We start from the raw sequence: 17,503 nt of genomic DNA, 5'->3' as shown, positions 1-17,503 counted from the left end.
CTTGAAGATGAAAAGAGGCGAAGCAGCGAAGAGTTAAAATTAGAAAGGTAACATCGAGATCATATGCTCCATGGCACGCAGGATGAAGTTTTCCTTTGGATACAACGATATGGGACAAGGAATGAGCGAATAGAGGTTATATATCAAGAGAAACAAGAGACAAAACAAGGTATGCGAAAGAGTTAGCTCAAGCTCAGGCTAAGAATAAATAATATAGTGCTTACATTTTGCAGCTTGAAAATTCCTTTTTTATGGAGAATAGTCAGCGCGGGCCGATAGATCTAAGGGTTAGCCTCGAAGAGAATACCACTTTGCGAAGAAAAGTTCGTCACTTAGAGGATGCTCTGCGAAGTTATAAAGTATATCAATGGTCTTGAGCGCACTATCCGAAGCACGATGCAACAGTGGCAGAACGCGAATGATCACTTTGAGGATTGGAAAACAAATATAAATCGTGTAATAATCAAAACCATAAATCAGTTAAGTGGTGTTGCAAGGAAGTTAGGAGAGATGAATATCCAAGCAAGAGTCATCCACAACTACACAAATCCAGCATCAGATTTGGGAAAAAAAGGTCACTTGTCTCGTCAATGAGATAATGGAGCTGACTATAAAGCTAGGCTTTTTTTGTAATGGATTCGTCTTGTAATGATGATGATTTTGTCCTTAAACTAAAGTTGTTCTAAGACTGATTTCGTTTTATGAATCAATGTATTTCTACATACATTTTCACTTTATTTACCATTCAAGTTTTGTGTTCTACATTTTATTTTCACTTTTATAGTTATTTGTTTACCATTTTACTTCCATATGATTTATATTCATCATCAAAGCATTGAAATTAACAATAAAGGGTACACTACAGAATAATGGAAACTTTTAAGCACCCGTATAATACCGAAAAAAGGCAATGGATGAGAAAATCGCTCAAATTGAGAGAACCCAAGCTTGAAATGTATGAGAGCTTCAGGAAAGCTCAAGAGGAGATGCGTGAACAAATGGTGAAATCCCATAATGATGTGATATAAAAGTTATCAAGCATGCTACAAGGGAGAAATATAGAGTGAGAATAGACTCCAGCTATCGGTGCTACTTCCAAAGAACCTCTATACCCCTAGGTTTCACACCACGAGAAAATCATGGAAAGGCTTTGGCTGTTGGTGTTACTACTGAAGAACCCTTATACCCTCTAGGCTTTACACCATCTCATATTAAAGTATAATAATGAGCGACTGCTCAGCTAGAAAGGGCGCATATAATCTTACTTAGCACCTCCGTAAACTAACAACAAGCTGAAGATGTCACAAATTTTGATGAGGAGGGCAAAAAAGAGTTGAACAAACAATTAAAAGAAAAATGAAAACAACTGGAAGAAGAAATTAGGGTTATGAATGAGGACAATAGCATGTATGGGATTGATGCAAAAGAGTTGAGTATGGTTCCTGATTTAGTGCTACTACCCAAGTTTAAAATTCTGTATTTCAAAACGTTTGATGGTACAAGATGTCATTCTGCACACATTACTATGTTCTGCAGAAAAATGACTGGATATGTGGGAGATGATCAACTTTTAATGCACTGCTTTCAATAGAGATGTCAGGATTAACCATCCGGTGGTACAATCAGTTTAACAGGATGAAATTAAATCTTGGAAGGACTTTGCTAAAGCTTTTTTTTGGAGCAATATAAGATGTAAAAAACATAAGGCCTAATCAAATCATGTTGCAAAGCATGAGAAAAGGTCTAACGAAAGCTTCAGGCAATATGCCCAGAGATGGAGGGATGTGGATGTACAAGTTCATCTACCGCTTAAGGAAGAAGAAACCAACATCCTCTTCATACACACTCTGAGAGCTCCGTTCTTTGGCCACCTCATTTGAAATTCATCCAAGAGTTTTGCTGATGTGGTCACAATAGGAGAGATGATCGAGATAGTGATCAAGAGTGGAAGCTTGACGGAGGAGAATCTAGTAGGAAGTCTCCAATTAAAAGAAATGATAACGAGGTTAGTAATGTGAGGAAGTATGACTTCAACAACATTATTGTATCCTAACCTCAAACCCCAAGTCATCTACACAGAACCCTGCCAGACAAGGGGCAAGAGAACTGAGACAAGAAAGGGAAAGACTTCAATTTGACTTGATCACCATGACCTACAAAGAATTATTTCAGATCTTGTGTGATAAGCATGTGGTGTCACCTTACCACACTTCACTGATGCAACCTCTCTACCCAAATTGATATGATGCCAATACCAAATATGAATATCATGATAGGGCTTCAGAGCATTCAATAGGAATTGTATTTCCTTTAAAACGATTGTACAAAGATTAAGGCAGAGGAACATCATCAACTTTGGTGACAGTGAACAACCCAACGTGGCTCAGAACCCATTTTCAAACCATGCAGAGGCAGATGTCAATGCAATTATCGTGGAGAGCGGAAAAATGATTATAACCGAAGAGAATGAGGTGAAGTCAACCATGCATTGCGTGTAGAGGCAGATGATCAAGGTAGGCTTGTTGGTCTTAAACGTGGTTGATAGGAGTAAGTGTGCATGCCCATACCACAACTATGAGGATCATACCATATAGGATTGTGCTGAGTTCCGAGCCTTGGTGCAAAGGCTGATGGATAACAAGGAAATGAAATTTTACCAAAAAACTGTTGAGGAGGAAGAAGTAGAGATTTATGCGCCCGAAGGTTCATCTAAGGGAGTCTACAATGCCAACTGCCCTCTAGTCATCACGCCAAAAACTCGTGTGACAGAGAGAGTAACCCCTAAAGTGGTGATCACATCCCCGTATTTTTCCCTTATAAGGACAATAAATAGGTCCCCTAGAGATATGAGTGTCAGTTCGATAACGTGGGTGTTTTAGAGGTTGCAAAAGGAGAAGTAGATAAGGTAGGTCATTTCACTAAAAATGGGAGATTTTATTCTCCCAATTAGACCAATGAACCTAAGAAAAGAGTTGTTGCTGATAAAGAGAAGATAGTTGAGATACTGCTAAAGAATAATGAGTCAGTTATTAATGAGCATGTAATGGAAAATGAGGTTGTAGAATTTCTGAAAATTTTAAAGCATAGCGAGTATGGAAACATAGATCAAGGATAGCCGGGGAGGATATTAAGTGAGAGCCTTTGATTTTTTCCGCCGTTGTGTGACACCTTCATACATATGTTTCAGGGAGGTCATTCATATAAAGAGCCAGTTGTTGAGAATGCTTTGAGGTACTTATGCATAAATGTGATATCAAAGAATGGGATTGAGGAATGAATAGCTATAGGCCTTTATCCAGTACCGACAGGCTTCGTGCTAAACAATTGGACTGCAGAAGAATTACCTGTAGTTTACAAAACTTTTTCAGAGTATTGCACAAAAAACTTTCCCTGATATCTAAAACCCGAGGTAATAATTGATCTTTTGTAAAGTGTTAATCTATTTGTTTTTAAAATATTCAATAAAAGATGCATTCCTGTCAATCCACAGAGTGGCAAACATTCTCCCGTTCATATTTTTTCATTCTTTTTTATTTATTATTATTTCATTCTAATTTTTTATATGGGATATAGTCTCCTATATGTGTATATGTATATATATCCTCTCGTTTGTTATTCTTTGAGGACCTCTGGTATCAACATTATGAATGCTTATGATTCTGACTCGAAGATAGATTTCGAGTTGCCCATATGTCAGAGGGAAGTAGAGGGTTGTGATAATGATGAGGAATGTGACTTACCTTCTAAATTGCTAAAAATGGTAGAGAACGAGGATAAATAGATTATGCCATATAAGAGCCCATTAAAATTTTGAATCTGGGATCTGATGAAAATAAGAAAGAGCTAAAGATTGGCATCACCCTATCTGCTGAAGGATGACAAAGTCTGATTGAGCTGCTTCAAGAGTACAAAGACTTGTTTGCTTGGTCATATGAGAATATAAAAGGTTTAGACACTGATTTAGCGGTGCACAAATTGCATATAAAGCCAAAATGTAAAATGGTACAAAAAAACTTAGAAGGATGTGACCCAAAATACTACTGAAAATTAAAGAAGTAAAGAAACAATTCGATGATGGGTTCCTGAAAGTAGTCAAGTATCATGAATGGGTGGAAAACATTGTTCCAGTACCCAAGAATGATGAGAAAGTTCGCATGTGCGTTGACTACCGAGATCTTAACAAGGCCAACTCAAAAGATAATTTCCGTTTGCCACATGTAGACACCCTGGTAGACAATACTCCTGGAAACTCCTTATTTTCATTCATGGATGGGTTTTCAGGATATAATCAAATAAAGATGCATCCAGAAGATATGGAAAAGACTATGTTTGTCACCATGGGGGCACGTTTTGCTACAAGGTGATGTCGTTTGGGCTAAAGAATGTAGGGGCAACTTAGCAGAGAGCCAGGGTATACTGTTCCATGACATGATGGATAAAGAAATAGAAGTCTATGTCGAAGATATGATTGTTAAGGCCAAAATGAAGGAAGATCATGTAGAGAATCTGAGGAAACTCTTCCAAAGATTAAGGAAATGCCAACTAAAACTCAATCCAAGAAAGTGTACATTTGGGGTAGCGTCTGGGAAACTCTTGGGGTTTGTAGTGAGCAAAAAAGAGAAAGTCAAAGCTATTCAGGATTTACCAGCCCTACAAACACAAAAAAAGTTCGAGGATTATTTGGAAGAGTAAAAATATCGCCCAATTTATCTCACAATTAACCGAGAAGTGTGATCCTATTTTTCGTATTCTCTATAAAAATAACCAATGAATATGGAACGATGATTGCCAAGAGTTTTTGAAGCAATAAGGGGATATTTGTCAAATGCTTCGGTCTTAATGCCACTAATCTCAAACAAACCATTAATTCTTTACTTGTTAATCTTTGAGAATTCAATGGGGGTGTGTATTAGGGCAGTATGACCAAACCAAGAAAAAAAAGAGAGCAATCTACTACCTCAACAAAAAGTTCACTGATTGTGAGGCAAAGTACTCACCAATCGAAAAGTTGTGTTGTGCTTTAGTTTGGACTACGCGAAAGCTTAGGCAATATATGTTGTATCACACTACTTGGTTGATCACTAGACTTGATCCTCTGAAATATCTAATCGGTGTACCCACTTTATCTGGGAGTTTGGCTAGTTGGAAAATTTTATTATATGAGTTTGACATCCATTATGTTAGCCAAAAACCAGTTAAAGAGAGTGCTACAGCCGATTTCATTGCAAGCAGGGCTTTGGAAGATTATGAATTGCTGAACTTTGATTTCCCAGACGATGATTTGATGGCTATTTCAGCTGAAGAGGTAGTTTTCTCTACTGATGAACATTGGAAGATGAATTTCGATGGCGCCTTGAATGCCTTGGGACACGAGACTGAGGTAATTTTGGTCACACCTAGTGGATAACACTATCTTTCACCAATCGGCTGAACTTCGATTGCATAAACAACATGGCTGAGTATGAAGCATGTGTTATGGGTCTTAGAGTTGCCATTGAGTGTAAAGTAAAAACACTAAAAGTGTATGGGGATTCAGCTATGGTAATTTATCAACTTAGAAGTGAATGGGAAACGAAAGATTTCAAGTTGGTGGAATACAATAAGTTGGTCATGGAGCTCAGCAAAGAGTTTGAAGAAGTAACATTCCATTACCTCTCCAGAGAAGAAAATCAAATAGCGAACGCTCTAGCCACTTTGGCAGTAGCCTTCAAATTCAATGAACATTCAAGTATGATGTCTATTGAGATGCAAACTTATGAGTATCCAACCCACTGTTATAGCATAAAAGAGGAAGAGGATGGAAATCCTTGGTATTATGATATCATTCAATACATCAGATATCAAAGCTACCTTGAGCAGGCAACTGAGAATGACAAGAGAACTATTCAAAGAATGGTTGCAGGATATGTGTTTGATGTCAAGAGCTTGTACAAGAAAAGTCATGATCAGGTTTTGTTGAGTTGTGTGGATGCCAAGAAGCTAAAACGATCATAGAAGAAATGCATGAGGGAGTATGTGGTACCCATGCTAATGGTTATACAATGGCTAGAAAAATAATGAGATTTGGTATTATTGGTCAACCCCCGAAACTGATTGTATCAATTATGCCAGAAAATGTCACAAGTGCCAGATTTATAGAGACAAGCTCCATACCCCTCCTCATCCATTACACGTAATGAGTGCTCCGTGGTCATTCTCTATGTGGGGCATAAATGTCGTTGGGCAAATCTCGCCCAAAGCTTCCAATGGTCATCGTTTCATATTGGAAATTGGTATATAAGTCTTATGTTAATATCTATGTGAATACGGAGATATACACTAATATGTGTATGCTTGATTTTGTTTTAGTCACGTGCTATAGTTTCAAGCGTTTTTATATGGTGAATATACTTACTATGTAGGCCTTATTTATTTTTTTACGTATATATAATTATTTGTCACTTAATATGTTTTTAGTCTCATTTGTTTATGCATGTATATCTTATCATTTTAACTATTATAAAATAATACCTTTTATATTCGAATGATTTTTTTTAAATATATTTAATACATGTATTTTATCTAAAAGCTAAGTTAATAATATTTTGTATGGGAAATCTATGGAAACATGCCTTAATTGACGAGGATCACGTTCTCAATGATTGTTCATATAAAGTAACACCTTTTTATGTTCGAGTTTTTTAATTATTGTATTTATATAATTTATTAAAAATTAGGCAATATTATTTTGTATGAGAAATCCATGGAAATGCCCTCTTAACTAACAAGGAAAGTAGTTTCGAGAATTGTTCATACAAAATAACACCCCTTATATTTTTCTAAAAAAGATCATAATTTAAATGTATATTCAAATTTACAAATTTCAATATTTAGATGACATATAATCGCTTAGGTACTGATTTTGGGCGTTGTGGGGGTACTAATCCTTCCCCATGCGTAATCGACTCCCGAACACTTTTTCAAAACGAATTTCTGGTTAAACTCATACCACTTTTTGTCTTTTAAAATTATTTTTCTTAAAATTATTTGAAAGGATAATTTTTTAGGTATTCGACCTATCTAACCTAAAAGTGTATGGCGACTCCAAATTTTTTTATTTATGCATTTATTTTAAAACATAACATTTTTCAAGATTAAATTGGATCGCTGCTTGCCATAGCCCAAAAGACTTAAGGACCGTTCCGAGACAAAGGGGTAGGCTCCGTTTGCTTCTTCCAATTGGCTTCTACATTGCATGTCAACGCTGAATCAAATATACCATAAATAAGAAAAATTATTCAATATTCTTTAAACATATTTAACAAAATCAGGATTGTAATATTGTTTTATATAATACTCGCAATCTTAATAATTAAAAAATATTACTATATTTAAATATCTTGAGTTCGAGTAATTACATTTACAATGTGTTTATACGTTATTAATTAAAAATAATGAAAATTAGTATCTTATAATTATTTTAAATTATTCAAAAAAAATATCACATGTTTAAACTTTCCTTATCAATTCCATCTTGATGAATATCATAACATAATATTTAAAATATATAAAAGTTTCAAGAAAATAACTGCATCTAACCACAAAATCTGAAATTTGGAACGGAAGAGTGTATATCCAACAAATTGATATGAGAGGTACACTAAAGTCAAGATACATTTAACATATCGTGAATGTAAGTCTGCAACAAAGTCCTTTAAAAAAATAGTAATATTTAAATAGTATTAAATAAGAACGTCCATGGCGGGCGGGAGGGAAGGCGGGACAAGGACTGTGAAGACTATGAAGTACTAATACTGACTGGATTATGTGAAATTATTTGATGAATTTTACTCATTACGTTATTTGTAGTTCCAGTTGATGAGAGCCGTAAATTTTAAAATAATTTCTAAATAATTATCCATCTCTTATATACATGTAGGAAAGAGGTGAAGATTCACCATAGAAAAAAAGATCTGGACAAATATTATTAGTTGATCACAGATGACCTGGTGAACCAGTATCATCTAATAATTTTTCCTTAAATATACTACCTTCAGTTATACGGTTGTTTAATTTTTTTCCAAACTAAGACTTAATATTATTATTTTTCTCAAATTAATCTGTTCTATTTTTTAAACAAATTTATTGGATTTTACTAATAATAAAATAATCAGAATTACAACGCCCTCAAGCAAAGAGAGAAAGACAAGGGCAATAATTATAAAAAAATTAATACAAAAACAAAAATATTAAACTTGAAGATACCAAGAAAAATGAAACATTCCGTTGAGAATAACGACAAACGTCAAAAGAACTCAATAATTTCATAAAACAAATCTAATAACTTCATTAAATCTATCTCTGTCTAATGAGACACTTTACAAATTGATAAAGAAGTGGTGAGTGAAACAGACAATCTGACATGTTGCTTTGCCACACAATTTTGATTATATCGACAAACAACCTTTTATCAAATGATAATATTTTATCACCGACAAACCAATAAGAAAACAAATATCGTGAGGGTCTTTGTACGAGCACCAAAACAATTGTGAATGTATGCGAAAAACAAATTAAAAGTCATAAGGATCATGCCACAAGAGAAGAAAAAACGTGCACCACAATAGTAGAGAAAAACATGTCATAAGGACAAAGATTCTTATTCAAAATCGAAAAAACTAAATAAAGGAAAACAAAAGACATAGATGAAAAAAAATAAGGGAACAAATAAACACAACAATCGACAACCAACAATAAAATTAATGCCATCTATCGTAATCGTCCTTCGGGTGGACAGAAATCGGGTTTTGAGTTGAATTAATGTGATGGAGTCGCCACCGACCATTTTAATTTGGTAGATCGGATACCATAACTTACCGTTGTCTGATCTACAACTTACCAGATATTCATCGGATTCGAGAGTCGATTATAGTCAGGGAAGGATTAACACCCCTGTACTACCCTTTCGGTACCAATTTGATTTCCCGATGGTCTTAATTACGAAAGTTAAAGTTAAATTAAAATTTAAAAGTTTGATCCGAATTACTTACCTTTGATAATTTTTTAGAATAACCCTAAAAAATCGATGTTAAATTGAAAAGATTAAATAAGAAAAAATAAAATAAAATAAAAAAGGTATTAAATTAAAAATATTAAAGGGGATTAAATTGAAAAGAAATGAAATACATGGGTCAAAATGATGCTAAATGCGAGTAGCAAGAAAACATAAAAAAGGTTAGGGGCCGATTTGTAAAATATGTAAAATATAAAAAGGGGTTAAATTAATTAATTCATAATTCAAAGGCAAAATCACAACAGGTGACCAAAATGAACTAAGCATCAAAATTGTAGGGACTGCAGAAATAATTTATCCCTTTGCTAATTGCACAAATAAATAGCCCATAAAACCCAAAATATTTCATTTCCCACATTTTCCTAAAAACAAACCCCCAAAAGTCCCTCTCAACTCTCTCCTCTAATCCCCAACCGATCAAAGATCGATCAGCCATCGGAGGTCACTTGCCTCCCAGACCGCCACTTCGGCAACCGGAAAAAATCTAGACTACCCAAAAGTGCTCTCTTCAACACCTTAGAACCAAAATCGGGCCCCGATTACTCTACAACTTCTCCAATCGGCGTAGATATACGTTTAATGATTTAGTTATTTTTACCTTTAAATTGGCGACTCTTCGAGTTCTGACGACCTTCTTTTTCCCGATAAGGCTTCTATGCATTTCCTAGCAACTTCCAACGAAAGCTTTGATTTTTTTTTGCGATTTGTGTTCGAAATTTTTGCTTGGATGCTTAATTGTATCTTGTTTGTTTTTTTGTTACTCGATGCTTCATTTCTCTGTCCTCTATGATTCTTTGCAAGGGGCTTTATATAGCCTCGTTAACGGAGGCTTTTCAGGGGTTGTTTCTCTCATTCTCCCGATTCGCTCGGGTTGCTTCTTATGTTTGCCGAGGACATGGGACATATTTGTTCCCTATTTTTCCATGATTTTCTTCGGTTTAACTTGCACCGTTTCATTCGTCGGTCGTTATTTGTTTTGCTGGTATGCATTGATACGTTTTTGGTCGGTCTCCAGGCTTGCGGTGCTCCTGTTACTTTAGGGTTAATGAAACCCTAATCTCTACTGGGTTAGGCAGACGGGCTTCCTTTTACTTGGCTCCCATTGGGCTTGCTTGTTGGGTCAAGCCTGCTAGCTCGGTTGGGCTTTATTGTTGGACTCGAACTTGGACTTGGATTTAATTAGACTTGGAGATAATAAAAAACATATTAATAAAAATAATATATAATAAGTAAAATAATAATATAAATAATATAATATATAATATACTATAATAATATATATATACTATATAAAAAGGTCCCAAACGGAAATAGATGTCTACAGTTGTCCTTCTTTGCCCATTATCGTGCAACAAGAATAGGGCAAAGATAAAATGACATTATTTTTGTTTGTCATGAATGGATCCCTGGGTCTAATATCTTTCATTATGGGGTTGAAATTCAATTCAATGTTATAGTCAACTCTCTTATCGAATATCCTCCGCTGCAGAGTTGAAATTCAATTCCACTATGAGTTTTCCCGATACCGCCATTAGACTTCTTATTCAATATCCTCCATTGTGGAGTTGAAATTCTTTTTTAAAACTCTAGTTGCAATTGTTTTTTTTTTTGCAATTTGGTTAGAAAGTGGCATCATGCTGTTGAGCTGAATTACGAATGACTCAATCATCATGAAGTTGAATTCTTCTTGAATGACTTTGAGCATGATATCCTTCGTCATGAAGTTGAATCGTGGTTGACTCATTCATCGTGAAATTGAGTCAATCTTGGATGATTTGAGCATGGTATCCTTCGCTATGAAGTTAAAATCTAGCTCGATGACTGGGTTGGGCAGTAACTCTTTGCTTAGTTCGTCGTTGAGTTGACCTATGTTGTGGATGACTCCTTCGTCATGAATTTGATTCCACTTCAGGTGTCTTGGGCACGATATCCTTCGTCGTGAAGTTGAAATTATATGAGCCTCATTCGTCATGAAGTCAAGTCAATCTCAGATGTTTCGAGCATGATATCTTTCATTGTGAAGTTGAAATCTAGCTCAATGCTTGGGTTAGGTGGTAATTCTTCTTCGTTGAGTTAAGATAAACAGTAGTTAATCTTGGGTCTTCTTCTAGTCCAATTTCCTTCATCGTGAAGTTGAAATTTGACTAGACTACCTTAGTTGAGAAATAGTTCTTTGTCTTTGAGTTGAACTATGTTTTAGATGACTCATTTTCCATGAAGTTGAGTCAATCTTGAGTATCTTGGGCATGATATCCTTTGTTGTGAAGTAAATTGTGGGTGACTTCTTCTTCGTGATGTTGAGTCAGGATTGAATGTTCTTCTGAGTCGGATACCCTTCATTGTGAAGTTGAAATCTAACTCGGATAAGTTGTATTAATTTAATCTCGAGTGTTCTTCAAGTTCAATATTCTTCATTGTGAAGTTGAAATTGACTCTGAAAAAGATATGTAAAATTGTATATATGTGTGCAATGCTATAGATGTGATGTCCAAAGTATGCCTAAAATGCATATGCAAACTCTGTTATCTTAGGATTTTCTGTTTTAGAGAGAAATCTCAATCTCTTTCCGCCATCTTGATTTTTTTAATCCTCTGATGTCTCTTGATCCTTAATCAGTTTATTTTAAATTGGTACTCATGCCATTCCTCTAAGTATCGTGCAAGAATCTCTATATGCTTCCAAGGATCTATACTTTTAAGAAGATTTTCGTACAATAATACGCAATTGTCTTTTTCAAAGTGGGTAAATTATTCTTATTTAAATTCAATGCAAGATGCTAAGGAATCGGATTTTCTCAGAGAATAATCATATTTATTTATGAGGAATAAAGACCAATATATGGCAAACATTTGAAAAATAGAAGATATCCACAAGACAAATAGATGCCCTAAATATTAATAACGTGGACTCCTTTGACTGACATGTCGTTAGTTGACTTTGAGTGTAGCCACTATCAAGGGAACTTCAAGATTGTGACAATGATTGGAAAGTCCAAAGTTCTTACCAAATTATCAAGTCTCCAAATACTTGGATGCCGTGATGCTTTATTGCCTTGATCCAGGACCTCGCCATGCGTGAATCATGGATCATTACCCAAGCTGCCCTTTCGGGTTTTCAACTTGGATCCTCCATTGGTTTCAAGATTCCCTTTGTGGGTTTTCATATTTGACCCACTTTTTATTTTTCCTCTCTATTTTTTTCGATTTAGAGTGCCCTTTCTGGTTTTCACTCAAAACGTTTTTTTTATTCTTCGATTTAGGGCGCCCTTTCAAGTTTTCACTCTAAGTGAAATATCTTTTGACTGCATCAGAGTTAACTAGGTTGGGTAGTTCTAACCCATCCATTTCAGTCAAGATTAGTGCTCCTTTGGAGAAGGCCTTTTTCATGACACAAGCCCTTCCTAATTCAATATCCATTTTCCTCTAGAGTCTTTCTGAATTGTTCGATTCTTTTTGAATTGGCCAAAACACTTTTAGCACGAGATCCCCTTCGTGGAATACTCTTAGGCATACCTTCTTGTTGTTTGCTCGAGTCATTCTCTTTTGGTAGAGCCGACCATGGTGAATGGTTTGCAACCTCTTTCCTCTAGTAAGTTTAATTGATCATATCGAGTTTGCACCCATTCTACATCATCCAGCTTTACTTCTAGAAAAAGTCAGAGTGATGAGATTTCTACCTCAATAGGTAACATAACCTCCATCCCATAAGCTAATGAAAATGGGGTTGCACCAGTCGAAGTCCACACTGAAGTTTGATAGGCAAACAAGGCGAAAGGTAACTTCTTATACTAGTGTTTGTATGTTTCAGTCATTTTCTCCACTATCTTCTTAGTATTCTTGTTTGCTACCTCTACCGCTCCATTCATCTTTGGTTAGTAAGCAATAGAATTATGATACTTTATGTTGAATTGTTCACATGCCACATCCATCGTTCTATCGTTTAAATTGGTTGCATTATCGGTAATGATCCTTTCTAGTAAACCATATTGATATATGATCTCATTTTTCAAGAATTTACCAATAGTGGACTGAGTGTGATGTAAGACTATCCAAGCTTTTTCAATGATGGAGAATATGACAACCTTGTTGTTTCTCGATCTAGGAGAGAAACCAAATGCCAAACTTGAATTATAAGTAATCTGCACAAATTATAGAAAGAAATGATTAAATGGAATAAGAAACAATTGAAAGAACTGAATTGATAAAAAAATAAATGAATAGAGATGTTATCAAAGTATGATGCGGAAGTGATGTAGAAATATCCTTCAAATGGAAGATGATTCAGCCCTCAATGATGATAATGGACGTTTGCCTTGATGATGAATGAAGGATGTTTCTATAGTGACGAAATGGTGATGAAAATGGTGATGGTGTAGGCGTGAAAGTGATGGAAAATGGAAAAGATGAAGATATTATCTTAAATAAGTTAAAGAAGAAGAAAAACTATAGAAAGTTTACCCCGTTCTTTATAAACTTAAGTAAGGGCTAGAAGGATAGGACTTGAACCCTCTAGTTATTGAAACTAGGAACTCAAAGTATCAAAGGAAAGGATTGCCGCCACAAAATTAGAAAAGTTTGCTTAATCAATAAAGTTCTTAAAGAACTTGCAAGAGATAATTCTCACAAAGAGTTTATATTAAAAAGGGTTGAGTTACAAATGAAATGCAATAGCCCATTTATAGTTTTCAAAGGTTTAGGCCGAATAGATCATGATGGGTTGGATAAGATTGAAACCCATTTGAAAATACACGATTTTTAATGTAAATACATGATTTTAATGAAGATACATGCTCTTGACCGAATGACAAGGTGTTGGTTCGTCCCTAAGGATGTTTTGACTATATTTGGAAGTTACTTAGCCCCAAAAATGAAAAGGAATGAGCCTTGGCCAAATAGGAAGCTTCCCTTGGTGTTTTGGCACCTATTTGATGTCACATGGAGTGCACATGCTTGAATGATGCACATGGCAGCCTACTTGAATGCACATGGATCTTCTTGCAATGCTTTGGTGAGGTTGCAACCATAGGATGATGTCTTGAAGTCCACGGGCAGCCTAGAGATGAAGTAGCTTCAATGGTAAGCTAGGTGAGTGTCTTGGTAGCTAACTAGGTGAGCTATAGCTTGATGAACTCAAACTAGTTAGCTTCGGTCTTCTCAGCTCCTCAACTACTCTCCCAGCTACTTCCAGCTACCTTTAGTCCACTTTTCAGAAATTTGGTCCAAAGCTCTCCTCTAGCTTAGTTTAGCTACATGCTAGCTCCTCCAGCTAAGTTGAAGCACCTTAAGTGATGAAATGAGCTGCCATAACATTCATAAGCTAGTGTGAGCTGCTATACTTGTCCTTTTAGCTAATCAAGCTACAATAATATGCCTTGCTTTGTGTTTTACCATTAGGAATCAACAAACAAATAAAGTAAGCAATGTGTGAGCTCATTTAAGGTAAAATGCATGTTTTCGTGAGGTGTTTGAGTGATATGAGCTATGAATGATCGTCTAGAAGCTAATATAAAATGTATATAAGCTAGATAGAAGGCATATGGCATTCATGACCTTGAAGAAAACATATATGAGCTATAAAAGAGATACATATATGCAAATGAGCTAAACAAACATGGATTTAAAGCTAGTGAGCTAATGTAAACATAACATGAGCTAGAATAACATGACATGAGTTAATGAATGATTGAATACATGCTGCCATGGTATGTAAATGATATGCAAACATTATAAGTGAATATAAAACATATGTAAAACATAATATAAAGCTATGTAAAGATGTGGAAATATATGTTATGCATGAAAATCATATAGTATGCAAGTAAATGATAACATATGATTATTCAAGCATAGTTTAAGGAGAAAAAACATGCTTATAACATTATGTGATGCATATAGAAGATAATAAATGATAAAGTATGGAAGAACTCCCTTATTATCATCTTTGAATAACATCCATGGTGTGATCAAGTCATGGATAAAGTTGAAGCTAGTTTGGATCGTATCATCCTCCATTTCTTTTAGGCGATTTGTCCTCAAATCGAAGTAGTTTTTCATTGAAGTCCTTCTTGATGTAGGAAGGATTGAATCATTATGTTCTCCTTGAGAAGATGTTCCCCATAAAATGTTCAACATCAATGTTCCATCTATTTGTGTTGTTTTGATTCAACATATCTCTGTGTAAACACTTGCTTCTATTGGAGTCCTCCTTGATGTATTTTGGAAACATCATATCCTTCATTGATAAAGCATGTCTTTTGAACAATCTCTTTACTTGAAACACCACATCCTTTGGAGAAGGTATATAATTCTTCGTCTTCTTTCTTTGAATCATCATGATTGTTGGTGAAGAGTCTTAACCTTTGAAATCCTTCAAGTAGGAAGATCACGTCAACTCCTTTGTTTTGTTTTGAAGCATCATACCCTTTTGTAGAGGAACTAGTTTCTTGATCGTCTCCTTAGTGCTGTTTATAACCAATATGTCATTTGCTCGAAATATTTTATCTTTTGGAAAAGGTACTTATCCCTTCAACTTCTCTTTGGTGATGGTTGTAAGTATCATATGCTTTCGCCTTTGTATCTTTCCAAATGATCACCTTTGATTCAATGGAAATAATCATTAAAGAGCTAGGCATGGTAGAATTTTTTTTGAAACTTTTCTTTGTTTCCCCTCATCTTCTAATGCAACTCTTTCTCAATCTTATGTCTTCTTTCATTTCCTACAACCAGAATCAGATTAGTAGAAAAGAAAATCAATTCCAAAAGAGTAGAGAAAACAAACCCATTAGTGCTTGTGAATGGTATTGAATGCTTGTTCTTAATAAACAATTGTATTGGTTCATCCTTTGAAACTCCTTTATCAAAACATGATTATTTTTTATAATATTTATGATTGGAAACATGATTGGATCATCCGTTGAAGTCTTTTCGTTATCCTACATCAAAGAAAAATCAAGAATATGAGAAAAAGAATCGTTAAATAAAATCGATTGTTCACCATTCTTCTTGTCTCCAAATTCATTCTTTCTAATTCTCTCATTTGCAACCCCCAACGTTTTGTTCAACTTCAAAATTCTTTTCTTCATTTGAATTTTCCTCCAAACGTTCTTCTTCAATTGCATTGTCTTTATGTTGCTCTTTCATTGCTTCAATACTCCTTTTCAAATGAGTTTGATCTTCATTCACTCAGTTAGGAGATAATGGAGTCAATGTGACTTTTCTTTCATTGTGGATGAATGAGTAGCGATTTATGAATCCATCATGACAGCTCATTTGTCAAATTGCCATGGCCTTCCCAAGAGTAAATGACTCTTACTCATAGGCACCACATCACATAGAGTCTCGTCTTTGTATCTTCCGATTGAGAATGACACAAGTACTTGTTTAGTGACCTTTAACTCTTCCTCGTCGTTCAACCATTGCAATTTATATGGGATGGAATGTTTAATAATTGTAAGCCCCAATTTTTCACCATGTATGTGGTCACAATAGTTGTACAACTTCCTCCATCAATAGCTACAAGACACACTTTACCATTTACATGCAACGAGTGTGAAATGTGTTTGTTCTTTGTTGTTCGTCCTCCAATGTTTTGAAAGATGGAAGATCACAAAGCATTGTTAGTAAGAAAAAAAGAAGACCTTACTAGCACGCTCGCAAATCCTTACTTGTTCACTCCAATGAAAATTCAGATTTCACTCAACTCACATTCGTGTTTTCACTTGGGGATATGTTTTCTTGGCTTTTTCGGATACCCCTTATGTTCTCACCCTCTCTGTTGCCTTTTTACTCTTAATTCTCTCTTGTTGGGTCCTTCAGAGAACTAACTCAAGAGTGAGCAAGTTTTCTTTGTTTGTTGCATCGGCTAAAGGAAATGGTTAATATAGAAATGGATATGGTAAAGGTAGGTAGAATAGGTAAGAAAAGAAAAGGTAATGAATAGGTAATAATGAAAGAAAAAAAACAATGATGTTTGAAGAAAAGAAAAGATGAAGATAACTTACAACCCAAGTTGCAACACTTACTATCTTCCTTCACAAGAAACAACAAGGATACCTCATTCAAGTTTGATGTTGGAAGATTGTAATGTGCTTCCTTTTGAATGTGAATGCAACTTTTTTTTTCAACTTTTCTTTGCTGGAACTTTGATTTGAATTCCTTCTTTCTTTTGCTTTTGTTTTTGTACTCCTTATTTGATATAGGAGTTCTTTTCTTTTCTTTTTGTTTTTCTTCTTTCTTTTTCTTTTTGTTGCAGCAATTTGTATGTTAATCCAACTAAGCTATTAATACCACTTGATGTAAGGCTATCCAAGCTTCTTCAATGATGGAGAAGATGACAGCCTTGTTGTTTCCTGATCTAGCAGAGACACCAAATGCCACACTTGAATTATAAGTAATATGCACAAATTATAGAAAGAAATGATTAAATGGAAAAAAACAATTGAAAGAAATAAAT

Source organism: Hibiscus syriacus, unplaced genomic scaffold (assembly GCF_006381635.1).
Source record: "Hibiscus syriacus cultivar Baekdansim isolate YM2019G1 unplaced genomic scaffold, ASM638163v2 tig00110683_pilon, whole genome shotgun sequence".
NCBI classification, from domain to species: domain Eukaryota; kingdom Viridiplantae; phylum Streptophyta; class Magnoliopsida; order Malvales; family Malvaceae; genus Hibiscus; species Hibiscus syriacus.
The sequence above is the reverse complement of the archived record's forward strand: the minus strand, read 5'-3'. Positions refer to the sequence as shown.